Below are 14,034 nucleotides of genomic sequence, written 5' to 3' on the forward strand. Positions count from 1 at the left end.
GATGCTAAACTCCGTAATGCACTTGGAATTAGTTCATGCATATTGTGGCACTATCTACACCGTGATGTTTCGTATCATACAGTCGCATGCAAAATTATTCAACCCCCCTCACATTTTTGCTATTTTGGTAAAACAAGATACACTACAACTACATGTAGTTGAATGGAGTGAGGACTTGCAATACTTCTCACATACGACTTTCAGCCGACTCTTAAGTTAAAACATTTTGGCAGAACTTCATTTAACGACGTCATAGACCCTGGAGGTCACGTATAGTTACTGTGTTCTTCGATTCTGAGCCTTTACATTGTATTAGTGACTTGTGAAACAAAACAGAAGGGCAACTTATTTGACAGAAAGGTAGGCCCTAATAACTTGACTATTTATCTCACCAGTTGAGCTATAGAATTCATTTCTGAAAATGGCGTGGTTTTCCCTGTCAAACTTAAAGTTTGCGTAAATGTAAGTTCTAAATTAACACTGTGGCGGTACTGAATGTATCTGTGAACATTCCAAAGTGAGAAATGTTACGAGTTATGCCATATAACAACAAATTATAGGAGCAAGGACGTCCCAAATTATATGAGCCAGGTCATGTCATACACTTCAATAGAGACACCTGTGTTGTACTTTAAATTTGAAAATCACACCCTGCAGGTTGTTGTCCTCACCTGACATATCCTTCCCATGGGGACCTCAGGGCGCGTGTTCAATGCTTGAAGGCCTACACGATATACTTTTCGAGTTCTCTTTGATCTCCGTCTGCCTTAGCTTATAATGCTTTAAACTTACTCGTTCATTCCTACCCATTCTATGGTGTTTTTGCCCCCCCCCCCCATGTTTGCATTAACTAGGGCCTTGCGTACAGTTGATGTAATGTTGTAATAAGATCTGAAGTCCTTGACATTTGTGTTGGTCATACTTGTACATCAAGAAAGGGAAAATGAGGACATGCGTCATTTGGGACGACTTTTTGATGTCATTGCTGTTACCATTGGCAACAGGCAGCCATAATCACCTCACCATTATCTGATCTGTTTGGCACCTTTGAGCCAAAGGAACACATTTTCTAAAAATGGCACAATTTTGCCTTGACCAACTTTTAACTTGGTCAGGGCCAGTGTTGTAATCAACACTTAATAGCCAAAGTGTACTAAATACCGAGACAGTACTGGTAGCACCTGTGAACGTTCGAACAAAGAGTTGCGAGCTTCAAAGATTTTAATCTCTCCAGCTGTACAAAATAACAAGTTACAGGAGCCAGAACGCATCATACACTTCAGTGAAGACACCAAACCTTTGTTGTACTTTAAATGTGAAGGACACACAAAGGGACGTTGCTCTCACCTAACCTCCCTATGGGGACAATAGGGCGCATGCATATTAGAAAAGAGCTCTACTGAACAATTGAAAGTCGCTTGATAATACTAATATACCTCAGTCAAGTAAGTCAAGTCAATATAGTACTTTTAGCTACCTTGCCCGCCCCCCCTCCCCCCCCCCCCAACACACACACACACGACCTTCAGATCAGGGGACTGGGTAGGTAGTACTTATGATTGTCAAGAGGTCGGCTAGTTTTAAAATCAAGCGTATTTTTCATCCGAAAATCGCAGGGAGGCTTAGCCAATAAAATAAAGGAATTTGTTAATGATCAGCAGCTCTCTGTGACCAACAGATATGAAACTCCTAGCATTTGCAAAAATCGATGCTAAACTGTGGCTTGTAAACAGTACTAGTCGTCGAATTTGACATGATTTTCACCTTTTTTGTATAATTAGCACGCTCCGTAATGCACTTGGAATTAGTTCATGCATATTGTGGCACTATCTACACCGTGATGTTTCGTATCATAGTTGAATGGAGTGAGGACTTGCAATACTTCTCACATACGACTTTCAGCCGACTCTTAAGTTAAAACATTTTGGCAGAACTTCATTTAACGACGTCATAGACCCTGGAGGTCACGTATACTTACTGTGTTCTTCGATTCTAAGCCTTTACATTGTATTAGTGACTTGTGAAACAAAACAGAAGGGCAACTTATTTGACAGAAAGGTAGGCCCTAATAACTTGACTATTTAGCTCACCAGTTGAGCTATAGAATTCATTTCTGAAAATGGCGTGGTTTTCCCTGTCAAACTTAAAGTTTGCGTAAATGTAAGTTCTAAATTAACACTGTGGCGGTACTGAATGTATCTGTGAACATTCCAAAGTGAGAAATGTTACGAGTTATGCCATATAACAACAAATTATAGGAGCAAGGACGTCCCAAATTATATGAGCCAGGTCATGTCATACACTTCAATAGAGACACCTGTGTTGTACTTTAAATTTGAAAATCACACCCTGCAGGTTGTTGTCCTCACCTGACATATCCTTCCCATGGGGACCTCAGGGCGCGTGTTCAATGCTTGAAGGCCTACACGATATACTTTTCGAGTTCTCTTTGATCTCCGTCTGCCTTAGCTTATAATGCTTTAAACTTACTCGTTCATTCCTACCCATTCTTTGGTGTTTTTGCCCCCCCATGTTTGCATTAACTAGGGCCTTGCGTACAGTTGATGTAATGTTGTAATAAGATCTGAAGTCCTTGACATTTGTGTTGGTCATACTTGTACATCAAGAAAGGGAAAATGAGGACATGCGTCATTTGGGACGACTTTTTGATGTCATTGCTGTTACCATTGGCAACAGGCAGGCATAATCACCTCACCATTATCTGATCTTTTTGGCACCTTTGAGCCAAAGGAACACATTTTCTAAAAATGGCACAATTTTGCCTTGACCAACTTTTAACTTGGTCAAGGCCAGTGTTGTATTCAACACTTACTAACAGAGACAGTACTGATAGCACCTGTGAACGTTCGAACAAAGAGTTGCGAGCTTCAAAGAATTTAATCTCTCCAGCTGTACAAAATAACAAGTTACAGGAGCCAGAACGCATCATACACTTCAGTGAAGACACCTTTGTTGTACTTAAAATGTGAAGGACACACAAAGGGACGTTGCTCTCACCTAACATCCCTATGGGGACATTTTGGCGCACGCGCAGTGCCCGAAGACTGGCACAGTGTCCTCCACAGGATCCAAGTTGTCTTTAATCCCCCCTCTTCTTTCCGCCTATGGTAACAGCATCCCTGTCCACAGTTATTGTTTGATTATCACCCTGTTTATGAGTACCGTATCCTGCACCTTTGGTCATACCAGCTCAGAAAGATTTTCCAACTTTGTTTAAAACTTTTTTGTTTATCGCGCGATGTCGTTTGTTTACTTCTTCTTGGCGTCATTGGGGTATGAAAATAATAGAATAGTTCAAGAGGACGCCTTTAATCAATAGTGTGACAAAAATTCTGTTGTGACGAAATTGCTTGTGTAAAACAGGGCTATTGGCATATGTCTGCCCTTATAAGCCTTAACTTTGTCTGGCTGTAAACAAAGTAATTAACACTCATGACGCAGCAGGTAATTCATGCAGGTAAACGCAGTGGCAGAAATGATTGCATATGTGCACACACAAAGCACCGCGACCTTTCAAATTTATTTTATCTCTCAGGCAAATACAAAAGAACAAATTTTAGGAGCCAGCACGCGGCAAACAGTCTGTGAAGACTGTGGGACACACTCTGTCCTCACCTGACACGCACCTAACATTGCCCTTAATATGGGGTCAACTTGTTCGCGTGCTGGGCGGGTAGGCCTGCACTGTGGGCCTACTCTAGATTTCTGACCTCCCCATTCACAAACATTAGACCACCTGAAGGTCCAGGCACTTCTAATGCATACATATGGTACATGTCACTTTCCCAAAAAAGATTGATATACCTCAGACTGGTGTAGAGTCTTTCATAGAGCTAGCATCTCATGAACAGTTCTTTTTAACCGCCTTGGTTCAACCAAAATGTTTGCTCGAGCCTGGCAGGGTAAAAAAAACCTCCTTGATACGAGGAGGCCCCATGTCACTCCAGAAAAATATTATAGAAGAGCTCTACTGAACATTGGATATTCACGTAGTACTTTTAGCTACCTTGTCCACCCCCTGGAGGTCAGGGGACTAGGTAGGTAGGTACTAGGCTATAGGAAGGTAGTACTTTTGATTGTCAAGAGGTCAATCAGTTTTAAAATCAAGTGTATTTTTCATACGAAAATTGCAGGGAGGCTCAGTCGATAGAATACAGGAATATGATTATTAGCAGCTTTGTGACCAACAGGTGTTTGTCAATTCCTAGAATTGCTGATGCCAAAATCTGTCTTGTAATCAGTACTCGTCGCCTTTTTGCTTGTATTAGCACGCTCCGACACTTGAACTCAGTACATGCATGTATTGGCACTCCGTCCACTCCGTGTTTTGTAGCATGATTGATCAGGGACTAGACCTCATGTGTTTTGAGTCAGGTTCCAACTAGAGGTTCTTTAAAAAATCTATAACAATTTTGAAATTTATTCATTTATTTGTTTTTATTTTATTTCTGTGTTCTTTTACCAGGGTAGGCTCCCATCAATGACTAACACTATCTATTGGATGTGGTATCGAATGGACAGCGATATGGCGACGACCATTTCAAATGGCAACAATCGTTTATTAGGCTAGCGTCACATTTCTAGACCGGGGGCCGGCCGGGCTGTTTATGGAAACGAAAAATACAAATGTATACGCAAAAATATACACCAATAATGCGTAGGACTATTCTCCTCACGTCCTGTGTAGTTTGGCGTCTTTTCTATCATACTTTTCGTTGCCAAAAGCTACCCGGCCGGGCCCCGGTTTGGAAATGTGACGTAGGTCTTAGGCTTGGGTCACAATTCCCAACCGGGGCCCGGCCGGGTAGCTTTCGGAAACGATAAATATGATATAAAAGGCAACAAAACACAAAAACGTAAACAATATTAGTCATTGGCATAATTTGTGTATATTTCTTGGTCAACACTTTTACTTTTCGCAAACATCCCGGCCGGGGCCGGTTTGGAAATGTGACCCAGGCCTTACAAGGTGAACACGGGTGACACTGACCACAGACATCGCGCAACGATCAAAATTGTAATTTACAGCCTGAAAACTCGTCGGCTGATCATCTCTGATATCAGGCAGGACTGCTGAGAAACAGCAGGAAGTCAGCCTGGGTGTCAGACACAGCGCGAGGCGATATTTGTCCCTTCGGTCGGGGGAGCAACTTGCCCCGCTCCCAGAGTTGCCATCCTGCCTCTGTCTCTTGCGCCAGGCGCGCTAGCTAACTTGGGGCAGGGTGCCACTCTCAGAGCGGGACCTCGGTTTTCCCCCTAGCCGAAGAGATTTCGTCATGTACAATGTATCACCTTGCACGCTTTTAGTCAGCCATCCAGGCTTAATAGGAAGACTCACCGAGGTGTGGATGGACGACAGATCTTGGCTCTTCAGACTGAAAACTTCTGCAAGTGTCGGGAGTCTGTCTTACACTGTCTAGATCTGTTCGTCACTGCTGTCCTGATATGGCTAGCGGTTGAACTAGGTGATTTTTGATTTTATGCGTTCTGAGCTCGCACTGCCTACTGTCATCATCTGGTGATAAATCTGTCACAGTGCTAATCACATAGTAACCGGATCGGGGTAATTTGCAGGCAGGCAGATGACGGTGAAGGACGTTTGTGCTGCAGTCATGAGCTCAGAAACAAGCTGTGTTTGTCAGGGAGAGCAGATCTTTTGAACGTATTATGAAACGGATCCTTCGCATTATGTGAGAAACAGTTAGTCTACAGTGGATACATGTATAATAAATAAATAAATACAGCGGGAAAGTGGAGAAGAAAAAGGTATAATCATCTCAGGAATCAAAACGTCAAATGCCTACCTAGGCCTGTTGCATCATTTGTTATCAAACGCATTTCCGATAAATTATGTAAGGTACACACCTAACAAGACCTTTTAGATTAGCCTGGCCAAAAGATTCTTACATTATGTCATGGTGGTGCCAAAACTACCAAGATAGAGAAAGGTCATTGTTTTTGAATAAGTAGATGTTCCTCTCTCCAGCAACATTAAAGCGTAACAGATAATGGGCCTTAAAAATTACTAAAATTCAGTGATAAAGCTTTCAGTGGTTCTGGTAACCCCTAGTGCACCCTCTTAAACTTCAATGCTTCATCTTCAACTTTTGGTCTGCACAACTTAAGAACCCATGCTATATGGAAATGCAAAACTGGATGATGTTCTGAATAAGATTTGTCAGGAACACCATCGCAATTTCAGTAATTTTCTGCCACAAATTGTTTAATTTTCGAGGGTCTCTGAGGGGGGTCCAAGAACGCCATAACGAAAAATAGCTGGAGGGTTTTAATTATTATGGCTGTTCATAGTTCCGCATACCTAACACATATACAAAGCCGATTTGGCCGACCCCATCTTCCGACCTCTGCCTGGTTTTGCCTTTTTTATTCGTGTAGCCGGACTAGATCTTAGTAATAATCACTGGATACAAGGGCAGCCTTGGCTACACGTCCTTCACAGCCGAGGGACATATAAACAGGGCTATGTATCACACCAATGAATAAGTTAGAATAAATCGATAATATCAAGTCCCTGCCTCCCCTCTGTTCCTAGATGATGAGCGCCCCCTGGTGGAGCTGGCCTGCGGTGCAGCCCTGGCAGCGATCTACAGTCGTGTGATCTCCAGACTGCAGGACCAGGGCAGACTGCCAGGGGGCGCCACGTCTGTGGTGGTGGTGGTGGTTTGTGGCGGGAACAGCATCACACTGAAGCAGCTGGAGTTGGGCTGGGTACCGGTAAAGCGTACCGGTACAAAACCGGTTTTTCTTATTGGACCGGTCCAGAAAAAAAACGGACCTGAAAAAATTAGGTGAACCGGATGTTGGACCTATTAGAAAATTAACAAATTATTTCATCAGGCATTCAGACGATTTGGTGCTTGCAGGTGGAACAAAATAACAAGAGTGAAGTAGAATGGAATTTATAGTCAAATACAATTCAATCTCTACAACTGGATGAAAAACGGATATTTACTTCCGGACGTTTCGAGTGACACTCATCACTCTTCCTCAGCGTCACTAGAATGAGCTAGCAGAATAATTCCATACAGTGTTAGTCTAATACCCCACCAAACAGATTTCTTTGTAGTGAAATGGATCATTGGTATGAGTCATAATGAATCAGGTCCAGGTTCAGGTCCGGACCTGGACCTGATCCTCTGGACCTGAACCGTACCTGGACCTGAATTTTCTGTACCGGTACCCAGCCCTAGGATGGAGACTTGGAAGGCTCAGCTAGGCCTGACCTGAGGATACGACATTGCAATTTGCAATTTGAAAAGTCTGCACCTTGGTTTCAGGGATCGAGTTTCCTTCCCAGCAGCCTCCTGTTTCATCTTGACCTTTTTCTGAATCAAAGAAAGAAAAACTAAGGAAATGAATTGATATGACCTTAGGTCAACAACTATGTTTTGATATGGGCCACTAAAGTTGCCGAATGGACTAGTAACAACAGAGACTAACTTAAAAGGGAGTGGATCTACTTGTATTATAATGTAAGGTTATACAGAGATAACCTCCTTGGATAGGGAGTCAAAACATTGGACAATACAGTGCGAAAAGAAAGCCACACGTTGTCAAGTTGGTTCATTTTCGGTTGGTTGTTTGGTTAGTTGGTTGGTTGATTGGTTGGTTGGTTGGTTGGTTGGAAATTAAGGTTATTCACACTCAATAACTCTCACTCACTGTCTTTCAAAAATATTTTCACTTTTCAGTTGACTGCTAATATTGAGGCCCTACAACTGTTGTATTAGCCCTAATGTAACCCCAACCATCGCCACAATGGGATACACCAATGAAAAAAAAAAACACCTTCCATTCAGCAAATTTTCACCATTTTAAATTACTATGAAGCCATTCAATGACTTCCCAATACAGTAAATTGTCTTGCAATGTAGCCACATTCATCATTATAGTAATTTTCTTTCATTCACGAGGACATAAGTACATACTTATAGAAAATTGTACGTTTGATAATTGTCAACAAACACCTGCAGCTACTGTGCACTTTTTTCTGCTATATTTTCAAGCTGAAAACCTATTATTCTTCATGTTTTGTATTAGCCCTTGTATTAAACCCAGACGTTTTTTTTTAAATTATCTAAATGAAAGAACCTGTCGTTCCACATTTTTTTTCTGAAAAAAATTGAGATTCAACAATTTAACTTGGTGTGGCCTGATGGACGAACACTACTGTAGGGTAGACTAAACTAGTCTTGAAGCCAAACAACGCACTTGCACCACAACCATCCTTCATTAACAACGCCGGAACCACAGACTTTTAGTTCCCCTTTGGAACTTTATTCAATCCATTTTGTCACCAAAAATGCGGTTATTGTACAGAATTTCAACTAATTGAACTGCTTAATTCAAGTTGAATTAAGATATATGTAGGTGGTTTTAGTTGCTTAGCAAGTCCTTTCACCACAAAATTGTACATAGTATTCCTAACGTGAAGTTTTAACATCAAATCAGTAATTCGACAGAATTAACAAGTGTTATTCTCAATGGTGAACATTTATGACTAAGAAACCACCCAAATCTTTAATTGCATTTAGAGATCTGGATAAAAGGAACTTAAAAAGGTATTTGTAAACTTGTAATTGAATATTTCATCCCAATTCAGACCCTCTAGATCTTTTTCCTTAAAGCAACCAAAAATCCGTGTATTACGTTTACAAGCAAAGGAGAATTAAAAGTGCAATTCATAAATATCTAGGATCAAGTTGCTCAAAGGTTTTTCAAAATGGTACTGCCTCCTGGTGAAGATGCCGCTTTGATGCTTTTTTTAGATCATGAAATTAGTATCTTAAGAACTATAACCGGCTTGTATCTGAAGTATAAGTGCTATTAATGGAAGATGATGTAGTAGTTAATAGCGATAAATTCTGATATTATTCATGTTAAGATATACATCCACATCCTTTGATCACACCGTCGTTAGTAAGAATAAACAGCTTCTAGTATGGAAGATAAATACTTACAAATCAACATGATGTCAGTTCTCATCACCCTAAAGTTACTATTATCATGATATAGACTTTTATGGCTTGAAGGATATTAACAAATATAAACTGAATTCTGATCGATATATAAATCGATTAAGTGACTAAAATTACCCTAAAGATATTATGTTTGAAACATATTTCAACTACAAAACTATATTTCATGTTGTATGTAAAAAAGTAATGACATGGATTATATATATAGCCCTTTCCGTGAAGATATTTTAGATGTAACCGTGGTATATTGATAATATTGATAGTCCGAAATTATATACAAATATTCTTAAGAATTGGTTAACTCAGATCTGCTGTAGCTGTGTATGACATGGAAGAAAATACATTCTTGTGCTCAAACATTGTACATCAGCGGTGTTCTCATGAATATCTTACAGTATGCATTCTTCCATCGGTATTCAGACATTCAAATAGTTTCTAAGGCCACTCTCTGTTTAGCATCTCTGTATGATGTATCTTAAGTACGTGTTACGATTCTTTATCTTACGTCCATCGGGGAATCATAGTTATTGCATGGTTGTGGGTTTCACAAATCTATTACGTGTAGGTCATTCATAGCATTAGAACAGTGAACACAGCTGTTTTCATGATGGGGGGGGGGGGTGAGGCTGAGGACTACATTTTGCAGGTAGCAAGTCTCACTGTCATCCTTGATAACATGTGAAACTGATGGAACATCTTTAACAACTGGTTCTCATATTTGTGGGACTCTGGGTCAACTTTCTCATGATATATGATAACATTAGCTGTTCACTTTGCAATGTTGTATTTCTCTGTGCCTCTGCATGATTTATCGTAAGTCATTGATACATCCATGATAACCTATGGAACTCCAGCAACATCTTTTGCAGCTGCTTTCACATGGCTGTTCTCATATTTATGGGACTCTGGGCCAACTTTCTCATTTGGCATTTGGTAACCTGTGGACCAGCTCTGTTGTCTTGAATGTAGCTGATATCGTTGAGTTTCTTCATATTTGGGGGATTGTGGACCATTTTTTTACTTTTTATTTACAATTGTTTCCATCGATAATACGTTGTGGTCCAGTTTCAGACCATTTTTTTTTATAAAATACACGTCTCATTTTGGTACAGGATAATCGTTAATGTACCTACAGTTTGGGGCAGGCACCCCTAAACCTATATGTACCTACAGTTTTGGGCAGGCACCTCTAAACTTATATGTACCTACAGTTTTGGGCAGGCACCCCTAAACTTATATGTACCTACAGTTTTGGGCAGGCACCTCTAAACTTATATGTACCTACAGTTTTGGGTAGGCACCTCTAAACTTATATGTACCTACAGTTTTGGGCAGGCACCCCTAAACCTACATGTACCTACAGTTTTGGGTAGGCACCTCTAAACTTATATGTACCTACAGTTTTGGGTAGGCACCTCTAAACTTATATGTACCTACAGTTTTGGACAGGCACCCCTAAACCTACATGTACCTACAGTTTTGGGCAGGCACCCCTAAACCTACATGTACCTACAGTTTTGGGCAGGCACCTCTAAACCTACATGTACCTACAGTTTTGGGTAGGTACCTCTGAACCTACATGTACCTACAGTTTTGGGCAGGCACCCCTAAACCTACATGTACCTACAGTTTTGGGCAGGCACCCCTAAACCTACATGTACCTACAGTTTTGGGCAGGCACCTCTAAACCTACATGTACCTACAGTTTTGGGTAGGTACCTCTGAACCTACATGTACCTACAGTTTTGGGCAGGCACCTCTAAACCTACATGTAGCTACAGTTTTGGACAGGCACATTACCTTCAGTTTGGAGCAGGCACCTCTAACGCTACCGTAGCTACAATTTTGGGCAGGCACCTCTAAACCAACATATACCCAAAGTTTGGACCAGCACCTCTAAACCTAGTACTTGTATCTACAGTTTGGGGCACCTCTAAACCTACATGTACCTTCAGATTTGGGAAGGTGCCTCTATGCCTTGTACCTGCAATTTTGGGCAAAGAGACCCCTAAACCTACATATACCTACACTTATAAGTAGATAGTCCCCACAGGTCTAAACCTACGTGTACCTACAGTTTTTGGGCCAGGTACATCTTAACCTACAGGTACCTACGGTTTGAGGAAGAGACAGTCCTTTATAATATAAACGTACATGTACCTACAGTTTTGGGTAGGCACCTCTTAACCTATATGCACCTACAGTTTGAGCAGATGCCTCTAAACCTACATGTACCTACAGTTTTGGGCAGGCACCTCTAAACCTACATGTACCTACAGTTTTGGGCAGGCACCTCTAAACTTACACAAGTACCTACAGTTTTTGGTAAGCACCTCTAAACTACATGTACCTACAGTTTTGAGCAGGCACCACTAAATCTACATGTTACTTCATCTAGACACCCCTAAACCTACATGTACCTACAATTTTGGTAGGCACCTCTACCCCTGGTTGGGACACCTGTTTTAAAGTTCATGGCACCTTTTAAAGTTTGTTGCACCTGTTTGGAAGCCTGTGACACCAGTTGGAAGCTTGTGGTACCTGTTTTGATGCTTGTGATACCTGTTTAAAGCTTGTAGGACCCCTTTTCAACGTGTGGCATCGATTTAAATTAAACACCTGTATAAAGCGTTTTTCACTTGTTGAAACATTGTAGTACCTGTTAACAGTTTGTGGTACCTGTTGTAAGCTTATGGCACCTGTTTAAAGCTTTTAGAATCTTTGTTAAGCATGCTGCGCCTGTTTTAAGCTTGTAGCCCCTGTTGAAAGCTTGCCGCACCTGTCGCACAGCTCGTGACACATCGTTTAAAGTTTGAGAGACCTGCTTTAAAGACCAGAAATCTGGACCCAGGGCAGGCGACCTTAAAAGACTATCTCCTACCAGGATGCCAGTTGCTAAATTGACTCCTCGCATACTCCCAACATCATAAATGGCTTAGACCCTGCAGGAGATCTCTACCCGTCTGGCTACTAAGAACAATGGCTTGATGTTACTGCAGACGACAGGAAGAGATTTGCATATTAACTGAGATCAAGATTTCAAAAGTCCTGTCCACAAATTTTTCAGGAAATCATTTTCAGACACAGAAAAAAGACCCAGATAGTTGCTGCAAGAATAAAACCCAACGCAGTACAGTTCAGGTGTTCACAGTTTGTTTTCAAACAAGAGCTGGGGCATGATGTTTTATCATTTTAGGCCTTCATTTTCAAATCCTTGTTTGAACTGACTCTCAGCAAAGAACAGCCCCTCAGCCTGTCAAGTTTGAACTACATAATATTTTGCAACTTGTAACTGTCTTCCCCATAGCTTTGATACCTAGTAATATGGCTTGTGGTTATACTTATAGTTGGTTTTCCAAAACAGAACAGTGTACATGTACAAAACACTTCAAGGCAGACCCTGGCCAGCTATGCTTTATAATTTTTGTAAACTGACTTGTGAAGCTAAGCTGAATTTTGTGTAGTCATAGTTCAATTCCTTATCTGTTCAAGACGACTGGCTTTTGTGCATTTCAAAACTGTTTTGAAGAGTAACTCCAATACTTGCTAATCTGTTTTAGCCTGCCTCCACTGATGTGAACACCATGGTGGTTGGGACCAGACTGAGGGCTGGTAGTGTACGTCAGCCGAATTTATTGGGTGATTTTATAGTACAACCTTGGTCTTTAAGTGTGTGGCAGCTATTCAAAGTGTGTGGCGCCTGTTAAAAGCTTGTGAACCTGTTTTGAAGTTTGTGACTCCTGTTTTAACGCTTTCAGTACCCGTATTATGTGTAAAGCTTGCAACACCTGTATCAAAGCTTGCAGCAGCTGTTGTATTTATGGCTTCTGACAGTGTTTCAAAAGTTTAGGAACAACTCTTCCTGAATTCGCGGAGACATGTGTTCCAACGTGTTCCTTTATTTGGACAAATCTTCCTAAACTTCTTCGTGCATTTATTGCATTTCCTGTTGCACTTACGGCACATCTTCCTGCAACTATTTTTTTTCCAAAAGTGTATGGTGATACAATTCTTCCAAAAGGCGCTGTCACTTTCACTGCTGCAACTTGCTGCATGTTTCAGGGTAGTCGCTGGGGTCGAGGTTCTCGCAGTGGAGGGAACTGTTGTGGCCCCTGGACACATATCTTCAGGTGTTACATCGTTTAGCAAGCTTAGACCTGTAAGGTTAGCGGGTCCGGCACATGTGATCTGGCTTTCAAAGTCATGAGACCCGTTCATCAGTTGTTTAAAGGGAAGCATGTTGCAGTCACACTGCCAGGGGTTGTCATAAATGCTAACAGTTCGAATTGAGGCCAGTATTGGAAACATTTCAGCCTCGAGACTGGACAACCGATTGCCATGAAACCTCAAGTACCCCATGTTACCAAGTCCCTCAATCATGTTTGCAGGCAGACTAGTTAACTGATTGTCCTGCAGCCACAAGCCGGCCGGATCATCTAGTCCATCAAATATGCCATCTGGTAGACTGGACAACTGATTACCGGGAAAATACAACCAAGCCGATTTACCAATTCCCTCAAATATGCCAGCTGGAAGACTTAACAACTGATTATTGGCAAAAAACAAGTCAGACAGATTACCAAGTCCCTGAAATATGCCAGCTGGAAGACTTGACAACTGATTACCGGTAAAAAACAAGGAACGCAGGTTACTAAGACCCTCAAATATGTCGGCTGGAAGACTAGATAACTGATTATGTTGAAGACTCAAATGCTCCAGTTCACCAAGTGGCTCAAGTATGTCAGCTGGTAAGTCAGTCAAGTGATTTGCATCAAAATTTAGGACTGTTAAGTTAGTCAGGTACTGGAATGCTCCGTCATTGATTCTGGAGATCTGGTTTTCTGAAAGGTCTAATCTTTCCAAGCTTCGATACCTTGATACAGACTGACTTACGCTTCTAAGGGCGTTGCCATACAAGCCAAGGCTTGTGATGGTTGTAGGCAGGTTAAAGGGTACATTAGTCAACTGATTACCTAGGCTAAGTTCAGTCAGGCTGGGCAAGTCATCAAATATT

This window comes from Branchiostoma floridae, chromosome 12, assembly GCF_000003815.2.
Source record: "Branchiostoma floridae strain S238N-H82 chromosome 12, Bfl_VNyyK, whole genome shotgun sequence".
NCBI classification, from domain to species: domain Eukaryota; kingdom Metazoa; phylum Chordata; class Leptocardii; order Amphioxiformes; family Branchiostomatidae; genus Branchiostoma; species Branchiostoma floridae.